This window comes from Onychostoma macrolepis, chromosome 17 (assembly GCF_012432095.1).
Source record: "Onychostoma macrolepis isolate SWU-2019 chromosome 17, ASM1243209v1, whole genome shotgun sequence".
NCBI classification, from domain to species: domain Eukaryota; kingdom Metazoa; phylum Chordata; class Actinopteri; order Cypriniformes; family Cyprinidae; genus Onychostoma; species Onychostoma macrolepis.
Window position 1 is genome coordinate 9,275,908 of NC_081171.1, and position 13,077 is coordinate 9,288,984.

The window sequence follows — 13,077 nt, forward strand, 5'->3', positions numbered from 1 at the left end:
TCTCTGATAGGTGGAAGCTATGTGCCATGTGCATAACTTGCCTGTATATTTATGGTATAAAAGAAGAGTAGAATCTGTGCATCTGCTAAGAACATGAATGTATTGCAATAAAAGTGCGCATTCGACACATTCACTCAGCAGGCCAGGTCTATTCCATCAGCAAGATTCACTCAAGTCTAACAGTAGGGTTCTTAACTTGTTCCCGCCACATGACAGGAGATTGATGACAAGCTTACCTCTAGTGCGGCACGTAGCTGTAGCAGAGAAATGTCTGTTATTTACTGCTGATAGTGTCAGCTGGAAGAGCCTGGCATTGATAAGAATGCTTTTTTTCTGGTGTTTTAGACATTCTCAAAAGTGTTTTTGATGTGAGTAGATATTCCAAATGGTTTTTAAAAGTATATAAATTTGATATTTTTTATTATTCAGTGTTAAAGAACATTGGGTTTCTTGCTTCTGGTATTTATTTGAAACTTTCATATACTGTTATACAGAGACCTTTGCTTGCACTTGTCTTCAGATGCCCGTCATCTGACCAACGCCTGCCAGGCTGCTTTCATCTGATTATTCAGTGATCTTTAGTTTGTCTGCGGAGCTACAACTCCACCCCAACCTTTCTTCCATCATGACATGCCATAGCAAACATGCTGTCAGTGACGTGTATGGAGCACAAGTCATTAAGTCTTTATTAATACTGTAAAGCTGCTCTGACACAATCTGCACTGTAAAAAGTGCTATATAAATAATGGGGACTTGACTTGACTTGAATTTTTTTTTCAAAATCAAAAAAGGCTAATCTGTCTAGTGTTAGTACGTGGTTTACTTGAGAATTTATGGAAGCCTGTTTCCACTTCAGAGTAAAAAATATTTGACTGTTTATCTCATAATATGATTTGCAATTGTATGTGAAAATCAGTCTTCCATAAGAATGAATACATTTTCTATATATAGCCTCTGTTATGTCTCAATCATGAAAAGTGACTTGCTTTTCAATATGATTTGAATTGCCATATTGATTGATTTATTATTGCACGTACATTCCATAAATTAATAATTAGTGTTTTTGTAAGCTTTAAAACTGCTCAGAAAACAGCAACCACATAGCAACAACCTGCATCATGTTGGCAAGTGCATAGGCAAGCAGAATTTAATTTTCTTTTGAAAATGTTTAGTGTAGGGGAATTTACAGTTAAAACCCAAGTACCAGGTATGATGAACAAAGAGCCAGAGATGCGATTAATTAAAGAAAAATTACTGAAGAAAATAGTTTGCAGTTTCATCGTGATACTCGTGATGGAGTTCGTAGGTCGCTCTGCTTTACAATTCAAAAACACCAACAATTATACCCTGACAGAGATTGCTAATTGCGTCAATGCATAAGTCAGCAAAATTCTGATTGGTTCTAAAATCTAGATAAACTTAGACAATTTCCACATATGGACGCAAGCTTGAAACATATCTTCTGACAACTATTTTGGTGACAAGTGATCAGAGGTCAGATGCAATACGTCTATCCAAAGACGTATATCTGATACGCTGGACAATGGCAGTTGAACTTTTGTCCTGGGACTCTCTGAGCTTCTCCCTGTTCAGACAGATACTAACACACATACGCAGAGAAACACTTCTCTTACTTCAAGGTTGTCTCGGCCCTAAACCTATTGGGCATGGTCACACACACAACGAGAGCAGCTTCTTAGAGAGTAAAAAGGCAGACTAAAACCATATTCAGCGTATTCTCTAACATGCATAAATGTAACTTTGCTTAATAATTATTCAATAAATATTATAATTAATATTATTATGAAGGCCATTGCAGATCTGCAATCCACTCCTTCATTAGAAATGTTGAAAACCTGTATTCCTTTGTAATATGGGGAACTGCAGTGCATTCTCAGTAGCGTTGTATTTAAGCTTGTGTTCAGTCATGGAGGGAGATTAGGCTGGCTGGCATTCTCTTTCCCAGGCTTCACCCCCCGATGAGTTAATCTGAGCCACAGGTTGCGTCTCTCCTTGTTTACAAAACTCAAAACAACCAACTTGGACTGCCAACCAACCAGAAGAACATTCCTGCTCCCCATACCACATAGACAGAACTTGAATAATTCCTATCCTTTCCTACGTGACTTGCATCAAAACAGAAAACCTGTGTGAAACTTCTTTACTGCATAGTATCAAAAGATGTATGTTTTTCTCTTTAAAAGAAATGTTTTCCACCTTTTTTTTTTGTGCAATATCTGTTCACCCAACTTTCCTCTGTGGAACACAAAAGAAGGTATTTTGAAGAATGTTGGTAACCAAACAGTTTTGGTTTCCATTGACTTCCATTGGGGAAAAACTGAGACATTTCTCAAAATATCTTCTGGTATGTTTAATGCAAAGGAAGTCATACCGGTTTGGAGAAATATAATGGTAAGTAAATGATGCCAGAATTTTTACTTTTGGTTGAACTGTCTCTTTAAGTGTAATATTACATTTTTACAATCATTTTATGGTTACACCATCCTGAGACCTGACTTTGAGGTCATGTATCTGTCTCTTTGAGGGGTAAAAGTGGTTCTGTCCTGCATTGAAAAGCCTCTGGCCCCCCAGCAAGCCACCAATGGACTGAAGGTTTAGTGGCTGGGGTCGAGATTCAGTTTCAGAGTTCAGATAACACTCCTCCCTGACTCTTCCCACGGCTGGAGTGAAAAGGCCTTCAGTTGCCCCCATTCAAAACCCTCCATCAGGCCTTTAGAGCCCTTCTGCGCCACTCAAAGGTACAGATGTCTGGCTTGTCATAAAACAGATCCCAATTTACGAATGAAGCTTTCAGTTTAGAGGTCACCCCTTTGAAAAAAGGCCCTGGGTTTCTTGTGTTTGATTGAACTCGAATTGGATTTAGAATGATTGTCTTAGTATTCATTGACATTTCAGTTACCTGGATAGCTCACCGTTCTTTACCAATGATGGGAACTCATGAATTCCCTCAGGTAATCTGTGAGATAATTCAATTGTTCTCCTGGGAATGCCAGATACTGGATTACACGGCTGCACCTTTTAATTCCCCATGTCGGTTCTTGTTTATTCATGCTTTCAGGTGGTAACCAAACAGTAGTGTTCAAAGCAATACTAGTTAAAAGGTGTTTTTTTGCATCAGACACAGTGGCAAGTCAAGTGACTCTGCAAATGTGCATCCTGGTTGAGGACGTCTTGAGCTGTTGATGCAAGACATTGTTCTTTTAAAAACAAACAGCGATGGAGAGCTCCTCCCCAACTGCTCAGGCTTGTCGGAGGGGGTCTTTGGTTCTGCTGAATCTGAAGTTTACCGTGTTATTGCTTGTTCCCTGCCGCTTGTCTTTGTCTCATAAAGAAAATAATAATCTTATGAAGCATGCGAGTCCCTGTGAGGTGGTTTTGCCAAAGCAAGCTTTAAACGGGCTTGTAATTGGGCTGTCCCACTTTAGTCCGCTGACATTTACAAAATGGTCTCCTGGGACCAGCATCTCTGAAGTGCTTGCGATGATTATGGCTGAGGGGAAGATGGTGTTTAGTGCTGTGTTTTAAAGAAATAATGTGATTTACATACTAAGGCACTAGTAAATAAGTATTTTTAGTAAGCCAGTCCCTCAGCTTTGTATACAGTGTTGTGGTTTTGCGGTCACTGGTGTGATGTGATTTGTGTTTATCGTCTAGATGGGTTTATAGCTCTGATTTGTGTTGTTATGATAATGATTAAAAAGCCTTAACCGTGTCTAAGTGTGAATTTGGAGGATGTGGGAAATGTGAAAAAGAGCCTTGTTTTCTCTCACAGTACCTCATTGATAATCTTTACGTGTGGAGAATCCTCTCCATAAACTTCTTAATCAGATTCACAAGTTAATGAACGTAATCACGCCTAACTTCCTGTGGCATTCCAGTCTTAAGCAATTGTTAAAGCTGACTTGGTTGTTCCTGGAAAGGGCCGTATGCTCAGAATGAAATTCAGAATTCAGAATGAATTTTAGTTAAGAGATGTCAGAAGTCTGTTGATGTATACAGAATTTGCCCTTAATAGAAAAATGTAGGTTTCACTGTCATTCTACAATAGTTTTTGTACATTCAAACATGGTGTGCAAAAGTGCATTGTGGTGGACTTGACGTCATTAAGGTCATGGGATACACGAGAACGAATTATTATTCAGTGTCGTTAACATAATGTTGGTGTAAAGCATATAAAGCATATAAGAACTAATAAAATTGACAAACACACAAAACAATATATGTGTATATAATACTGCACTGAATAACCATTTACATTTCATTCTGTTTCTCACTCAAAGCTGTCATATGGCTTTGTAAGAATTAGATGGAAAAAAATGTCTGGGACATCTTTGTATTCTATGGAAGAAAAAAAAATGGTTTAAAACATGTAAATCTGAGAGAACTAAATCTTTAATTATGATTTTAGTTGTTGTTTTACCATAATGTTTTTGAAGGTTCAGCTATTGTGCCCATCCTATAGATGCTTTGTAGTACAAAAATGAAGCATCCCAAATGAATTTTCTTTTCTGACATATCGCCACTTGTTTGTATTTAAAAAGTTGGCTGTCCAGAGTTTCTACATTCCATGACAACAATAGTGGAAGTTTCACATTGTTACTGAGTGAATACTGCTGAAGGGGTGGGGGATCAACGTTTAACTGTTAAATTCTCTTGTACTCTGGATGCTCAGAAAGAAGAAATACCGTCAGCTGTGGTCAGTGAACTGGTTAACCCTGTCAGAGAGCTGAACAGATGTAAGGTAATGAAGTCACCACTGAATAAATACATTTACACATTTCTGCCCACTGAAGCCGAAGAACGTCCAGATTGAATTAATTAACCAGCCATACGAAAAAACCTGGTTTTGTTTTGTATAACATTCTACCTCAGTTCTTTCTTTTCTGCTCTCCCTCACTTTCCTGTCCCCTCCTCTCTTTTACCCTGCGGAAAATATGAAGGCAGTAGATGGAAAGGGGGTCACGGGGCGGGTGGCAGCACTGGGTAGGTGGTGAGTTCCATAGCAACAGTAATTATCAGCTGGTTGATTGATCCTGTGGAGCTAGATGGGGGCAGCACTGTTTGTATTCAGAGATATAGTGGGTCACGAGACTGGAGGGCACCTGGGGTGAGATGACTGAGAGGAAGTATATTTGGGTTTCTGGACCACATGAAGGGAATGCAATCAGCATGTGATGTTTGTTGAGGATTTTGGGGGCTGTTTTCTCATATTTATTGGATTTAGAGGGATAGTTGATGAAAATGTGGCAATCATCTACTTGCCCATATATCCAGGAAGATAGATGAATAGAATAGATGAATAGATGATTACTGAAGTTAAAGTTTTGGGTTAACTGTCCATTTGTGAAATGGGTTATTTTCAAACTTTTTGATGCAGTTGACCCACAAAATATGACGATCTCCTTTCTAAAATATTAAGGTAGCTATATATTTTCATGCAGAAACACAAATTTATACTGTGAAAAATAATAATTGAATATAAATTATTTTCTGGAAAAATAGTTTATATTAAGTTAATACTGATTTATTTCTACCCACCATTAGGCTTAGGCCTACTCTTATTTGTATACACCTGAAGAAAATTTAAAAAAAATTATGCCTGTCGATAGAATATATTAATATTGATTTAATTCAGAATTTCCTACCAGCGTTTAGATAGCATTTCATTTTCAGAAAACGGTAATGATGCCTTATTTTGTAATTACCGTAATTCCGAGATGATAACGTGATGTTCAACTCGGTGCTGTTTACATCCTTGGACTGGGGATTATCAATTTCTATAGCGACAGTCAACAAAATGAACCGCGTGAAAGAATGTTGACAACAACAACAAAATAATAACATTATGAACACCTACATAATATGTTTTTTTATTATAGTACATTATAGTATCTACAGTATAATGCATCTATTTTCGCCGGCATTTTCTTTGGTTCCGCGTGAGATGCAGCAGCCACGTGGTACAAGCCGTAGCTTTCAGAAAGCTCCCAGTTCACAAATTGAAATTACGAGTTCTACGAGGACGTGAACGCTTTTTACAAGTTGGTATCTCGTAATTACGGTTATAACGATATGGCGTGAACGCACCTTTATTTTAGCTACTTAATCATTTTATCAATTGATTTATTATCTCTGACTTTATGGAAGGATATTCCAGACAATTTTTAAAAGGAATTGCAAATTATATTTTCAATTACGTTTTCCATATGTGGCCGCATAAAATGTGACATAATCCAAACGCATAAATCTTGCATTACTTTTTGCGTTTTCGCTTTTGCAAACACACAGTGACAGCCAAATTTCAAATGGAAAGTATGGTATAAGTACTATTTCAAGTGCTTGTCTTTCTCTGTAATAGCTTAGAATGCATATGTGAATTGATGTTCCTTTAATGGGACCACTTTTCCATGCCAGCTCTGAAATGGGTCAGTGTTTTCCAGAGTGCTGGGTCCTAAAGTACTCGTTGATGTCAAAGGGAAGGTCAGATTTCAGCTCCATTGCACAGATCTTGTTGACTCAGGTTCCTTGTCTTGGCATGCTACCTCTGGAGGAAACTAGCCAAGCATGCATGATTCCGGTCGGATGAGTCTTTTATTGCTGAATTATTTTTCTTTGGATGATGGTTTTCCAATAATTTGATATACCAGTGACTTATGTGGAGTTTTCTTCCACCACACACATATGCTGTCTCTCATTGTAGAATATAGGGTTGCAGTATTATTATTTATGCTTCATTCATTTTTGACATTCAATAACAAATTTGTTTGTGCAGAAAAGCGGATGTTTAATTTAATTTATTGAAATAAGCTTCTTTCTACACAAATTTTTTTTTCGTGCTTGTTTTAATATCAAAATCTGTTGCCTTTTCTTTGCTAATCACAGTTGATATCCAGACAATTTTGCAGATCACATCACCGGTTTTGAACCACTCTGGAGGTGTTTGGATGGATCTTTGTCACTATTGTCCTTCTATGCTGTCCCTCCACTCTAGACACAGGGGGAATGGGGCTGGCGGACCCCTGCCTCTGTCTAGAGGGGGTGTGAGGTTGTACGTCCTCGGTTCGCTTGAGCCATCTGTCCGACAGTATTGTTCAGCGCACAAAGGGTAAAGAGTCCTTCAAAGACCACAAGTGAATAGAGCCATAACGTCATTCTGCTCAGGCATGAGAGCGTCTCCTAGTTCTGGAGCATCTCTGTTTCCTGTTCTTTACTTCCTGCCCTTTTTCTACTTTATTTTTTATTCCATTGAAATGCTTGCGGTCAACTATCTAAACTGATTCTCAACCCTCTCTGAGGGAAGACCTTAGAAATACAGTGTAATCTTTCCTTCCGCTCTTCTGTAAAGACAAACTTGTGAGAACATGAAGTCGGGTGACATCAGTGTTATCAGAGTATTTGCTCTAGAAGATATTTCAATGGCATGTTCATGATTTGTCAGATTGGTTTAATGTGCCATTGTTGTGCGACAAGTGAAGCGAATCAGTACTCAATACTTGATTATCTGGATTTTGTGAGTCATGCACTTGTCCTTAGCACTGCATTTGTGGTACTACTTGCACTTCATAGTGTAAACATTGTTCCAGAAACTACATTTTAACCTTTTTTGAAGAAAGTTTGAGTGCTGCTTGAGATAAGCCATACTATTTGAGCTTTCTTTGATTGAACGAGTTGCACGCTGAAGTTTAATTGTTAGGGTTGGGAGTTAGAAAGCACTGTTATACATGCAGTGTAGCTTGAAAAACCCACTAAATGTACTCTTTGAAAGACTGGGTTTTTTCGGTGCCCTCAAACTGTCAGATCTGTCTTGTGAGATGTCTTTGTAGTTTGCCAGGTGAAGTGTATTTGGAAATCACTGTCTTCAGCACACCTGTCCTTGAGGAAGCTTTAACAAATGTTGATTTCCATGACTGAACATGGTACAACAGAGTTAAAATAGCATGAGTTTTTTTAAAGTTCCTCCATCGGTTAAGAAACTGTAATTTCTCACATGCCAGATTGAATTACAGATCAACACCTTCAGGGGGAAACTTTAGACATGGGAGAGAAAATAGCACATGTATGCATTGCCTGTATGACATACTTGTCTTTGTTATGCCAGTTTTTGTTGTAGTAGATGTAGTATACATAAACAGGTCACTCTTGCCTCTATAATGTGCAGTAGGTTCAGTAGTTCACACAAAAAAAGGAAAAAATGCTCAATATTTTTTCACCCTCATGCCATCCAGTATGTTTATAAGTTTGTTTCTTCATGAGAACAGGTTTGGAGAAATTTAGCATTACATTAGCCACCCGCCAATGCATCCTCTGTAGTGAATGGGTGCCGTCAGAATGAGAGTTCAAACAGCTGATAAAATCTTCACAATAATCCACACGACTCCAGTCCATTTATTAATGTCTTGTGCAGCGAAAAGTGACGTGTTTATAAGAATCCATTTTTTAAACTTCAAACCATTGCATCTGGCCAAATTACTTCCATAATCCATAATAATAATCCATAATTCCATAACCAGAACTGTTTTGGACTGTTTTTGCTTGTAAACAGTACTTGATCTTTGTATATTTGTCTCCTGATTCAGATGAGACAACTTTTCACTGGAGAATGCAATATTATTTTATATTGTTATTATTATTATTTATTTATTTTTTGCATCACAAGACGTTAATTGTTGGACTGCAGTCATGTGGATTACTTGTGAATTATTGTGGTGTTCTTATCACCTGTTTGAACTCTCATTTTGATGGCACCCATTTACTGAGGAGGATCCATTGGTGAGCAAGTTATGTAATGCTAAAATCTGCTCTGATGAAGAAACAAACTCATGTACATTTTGGGTTGCCTGAGAGTGAATACATTTTCAGCAAATTTCATTTTTTGGGAGCTATTCCTTTAAACATCTTCTCTCAAATTATTCCCTTAACTATTTAGGGAGTTTTAAAACACACACCCTACTTCCAATAAATGCTTAATGGCATACAAGTAGAGGAATAAAATCCATATCATGTGATATGTAATGGTGTTTTGAGATTCCTCCTTTATTATGGGTGGATCTGTTTGCCCAATAATCATGTGCTTACTCAGGATAAGAGTTGCAATCAAACAGTGAGTCATTTGCACTGCATATAGATCTCGTACAAAACTGAGTTTGCGGGTAAAAGAATATTTGAATAAGAAAATACTGGAATAATGCTGTTTCCTCTTCGGTACTGGAGTTGCACTGCAGTCTATGCATGCTGAATGCATGTGTGTGCGCTGAGAAAAGCAGAGAGAGAGTGAAAGAAGGAAAGAGAAAGCTCATTTGGCAGAGGCTGGAGGTGTAAAACTAAAGCACTGGCAGGCCCTTTAGTCAAACAGTGGGGCTTGTTGCTAGGATACATTCTTATCAATACCTTGGTATGCCGTCTATCTTCCCCACACGTTTCTCGGAGCTGTGCTCCGCCACCCGCTTATTCTCTGCTCTATTTTTGAATCAAGCCAAGTCTGCAGCAAGCTGGGAGACCCCAAACCCCTGTGTTGACTTTTAATGTTGACGAAATGCCCCGTGAATTCTGAAGAAATGTACTCGGATCATTTTCATTTCGATTTTTTTAAGTATTTTCATTCTGGAATGTGTTGTTATTCCAGTTTTTTCTGTTGTTTGTTGCACCCGTTTTTTTAGTCTATAATAATGTATTTGCGAGATCATTTTCTCTCTAATTTCTGTTTCTTTTTTTTCCTCTGCACTGCAGAGTAGAAACAGAACAGAGATTCGTCAAATCACTGTTAGTTGGGCTGACTTTGCTCATGTCTGCATATTTTCAGAGGGTGTGTGTTCAGTCATTTCAGTCTGTAGTAAGTTTGTTCTTTTGTCACGTGTAATACCTCCAGACAGATGTAGTAGATAATAGGGGGTTATTTGTCATTAAGTCATTGATTTGGAGGCAAGCAAACAAAACAGTTGCATAGTTCCTTAAATGCACACCTTCCATATTGCATAGCTATATATGCAAACAAATGGGTTCCTTTATCTTTACCTTTGTATACCATTTCCTTTGTGTGATGATGGACAAGACAAATGAGAGCTATGCATTGGTTACTGTAAGCAGAAAGTTGATGTACTACCTCACAAACTCCTTAAGGAATGCAGTACTGTATGTGCAGAGTGTGCAAATTCTGTATGCATAGAAAACCTGCATGACAAACTGCACATGCCAAAATGTGCATCCCATATTCCACACAATGTTGTTAAATTTGACTTTCAGTTTTCAGAGAGACGAATGAATACATTTTAAAATATATTTTTTTTATTGAAACTACTGTTTTATGTTTATGTATATGTTTGTTAGCATATACTTTAGCATTTTAAAGAACTGTTAAGTAGAAAATGTGAATATCTTTTTCAAAATTTCCGTTAAACCAATTATCCATCTGTCTCTTGTGACAATGCAGGAAAATGTTTATTGTTGCAAACTACTGTTTCACATTCTATTTTTAAAACCACTAGTAAGCAATGCATTAGGATTGCATTCTGAGCATGACAGTTGTGATCTTCTCCATTCACAGTCATGGCAAGTGAGGTGTCAGCAGATCCTCTGATGGCTCTTCCCCAGAGTGCTGTCTGGAGACATGCTCTGCTTTTCCTTCACCGTCATTAAGTGCTTTACTCCCCAGTGTCATTTTAAAGCCGGTAGATAAGCGATAAAATAACCATATGACCAGATAAGCCCACAATGTGACATTGCCGTGGGCACATTTATTGCTGTGTATTTTCCAGCGTCACCGGCAAAACTCATGGTGACAATTACCTGGCAGTAAACAGACACTGAGCAATCATTCTTCACCGAGAGAACACACAGCGTGATTCACTCTTATGAGTTCAGTAAATCAAACAGATCACCCCTGGGCAATTTACACCTCTTTAAAAAGACAAACATCGAGTTCAAAATGGATAGAGGGCAATAGAGCAGACAGGGGGAAATGTAGTGGGAGAGCGAGCATATGCCCCTCTGCTAATCTACAGATTTCTGCTCTAAGATGATTACAGCTTTCAGAGCCTGCTTGAAAAAACACAGTCGGCAAAATGGCTATAGTCCATCCAAAATGACTTAGTAACTGCATTTAAAGTGAATTCTGCACCCCGACAGAGTGAAACTCATTAATTAGACACTCAGCAGTGGGTTGTTCCGCAGCACAGGGCCAAACAGCAAAGGAATCTTTAAAAAGCTGTTTTTATTATTGTTTCTTGCCTTAACTGTGTTGCTGGCTGTTATTCAGCTGCTTTCTTAATGGACTGTGGAGATTGATTTGCATTTTCTAACAGTGGGATCATGCAGGCCTATAAAATAATACATTCAAATATGAAAATTTTGTCATTATTTACTCACTCATATGCTGTTGTTTTTTTTCTGGGGAATGCAAAAGGAAAATATTTAAACTGCTTAATACAGTTTTTCCCAAATAACCAAAAAAAAAAAAAGAAAAAAAAGAAAGAAAGCGCACCATAAAGGCACTTGGAGAGAATGGTGACTTTAATGTGTAGTTTGTTTCAAACAAACTATCATATGGCGTTAGACTTTTATTATGTTTTTGGTCCTTTTTGGAGCTTAAATAGCTCAAGAACTGTTTTTGTATGGAAAATAGCTACACAATATTCATTAAATGTCACTTTTTGTGTATAATGGAAAAATTAAACTGCATACAGGTGTGAAACAACATGAGAATGTTTAAGAAGAGAATAGATGTACCCCATTATTGGTGTGTTCATGTTCTTCATGATTTGCGGTATAATTTGTTGCACAATTTTTAAAACAAATATTTAGGGCCAGCAGTTTGTTCAAATGGACCTCAACAGGCACAGGAAGATTCAGAAGATATTAATATGTATCATTTAGGTACTAATATGTGCACATTTTAGGGGTAAATATGGTACAAAGGTGTACCGTTTGACAGGGTACGTTTGTACTTTTTTTCTGAGAGTGAATGTAGGCTACTTGTACTCGTTCATTAAGAATGCGTGAGCCGTCGTGTGGCACTGCTGCATTCTGGGTCTCAACTGAACATCGTGGGATGTGTCTTGCTTATGGGGGTCGTGTTGTGGTTGCCAAGGCAGCGTGCATGATGTTTGTGTAAGTGGCAGGGGGGCACGACTGACTCACGTCCTTGCTGCCTTATTACACCCCTGCTCTAGCGCCGCAGACAGAGATTGATAGTGACAGTGGCGTTTCTGCACGAGGCTGCGTGCACAAGGGCACATGCACACTCTTCCTCTCTTTCCCTCCCCGTTCTTCCTCAGTCTGTCTCCTTCTCTCTTTTCTTTCCCGTCTTTTCTCTGCCTCTGGCTGTTTAGGCTGTGGACCCCATTGAGGATACAGGAAAAGCATTTGTTGACATTCAGAAACGCCCGTGGGCTGCGTCATGTAAGCACACACTCCGTCACTGACACATGCTGCGCTCTGTAGCACATGAAGCCTTCTGGTGTTTCCTTCAGCATGATATGTCATTGTCAGAATGGTATTTTTATATTTGTGGCTTGACATAGAGCTATTGTTTTGAAGACGGTTTATGTGAATGAAGACGTTTGAATGAATCACAATGGCTTTAGATGAAAAAGACAGTTTTGTTGTTTACCTTTCCCAACTGTTATTTCCTTCTTCCTGGAATTGTCTTGATAGTGATATGCAACCTGAAATCTTCAGTGACATCTCAGATACGCATTTAAAATCTACTCTTTGGGAACTGTACAAGGAAGAACACTTCGGCACTGTTCCTAGATAGGCCATAGAGAGCAAGGCAGCTCACTAACCAGAATGAAACCTTACAGTATAAATAGTGGTCCTAACGTGAATCTGACAATTGATCCAGTAGGAGCTAATATTACAATGTTGCTAAGCAAATGCTGTGACAATGCTAAATTGTAAGTGTAAAATTACACAGCACACCAAAACACTGAGTAAAACATAATTTTTATTGATGTTTTTATTTTATAGATAAACTATATATATAAAAATACTACTGTTCAAAAATGTGGGGTCGGTGTAATTTCTTTAAATGTTTTTAAAGGAGGCCTCTTATGTTCATCA

At 38.2% G+C, this 13,077-nt stretch overlaps 1 protein-coding gene across 1 annotated transcript in view; it reads left to right on the forward strand.

Moving 5' to 3' along the window:
- ccdc85ca (coiled-coil domain containing 85C, a) overlaps positions 1–13,077 on the forward strand; it is a 42,452-nt gene that overhangs the window by 2,386 nt on the left and 26,989 nt on the right. The gene's annotated exons all lie outside the window — the stretch shown is intronic.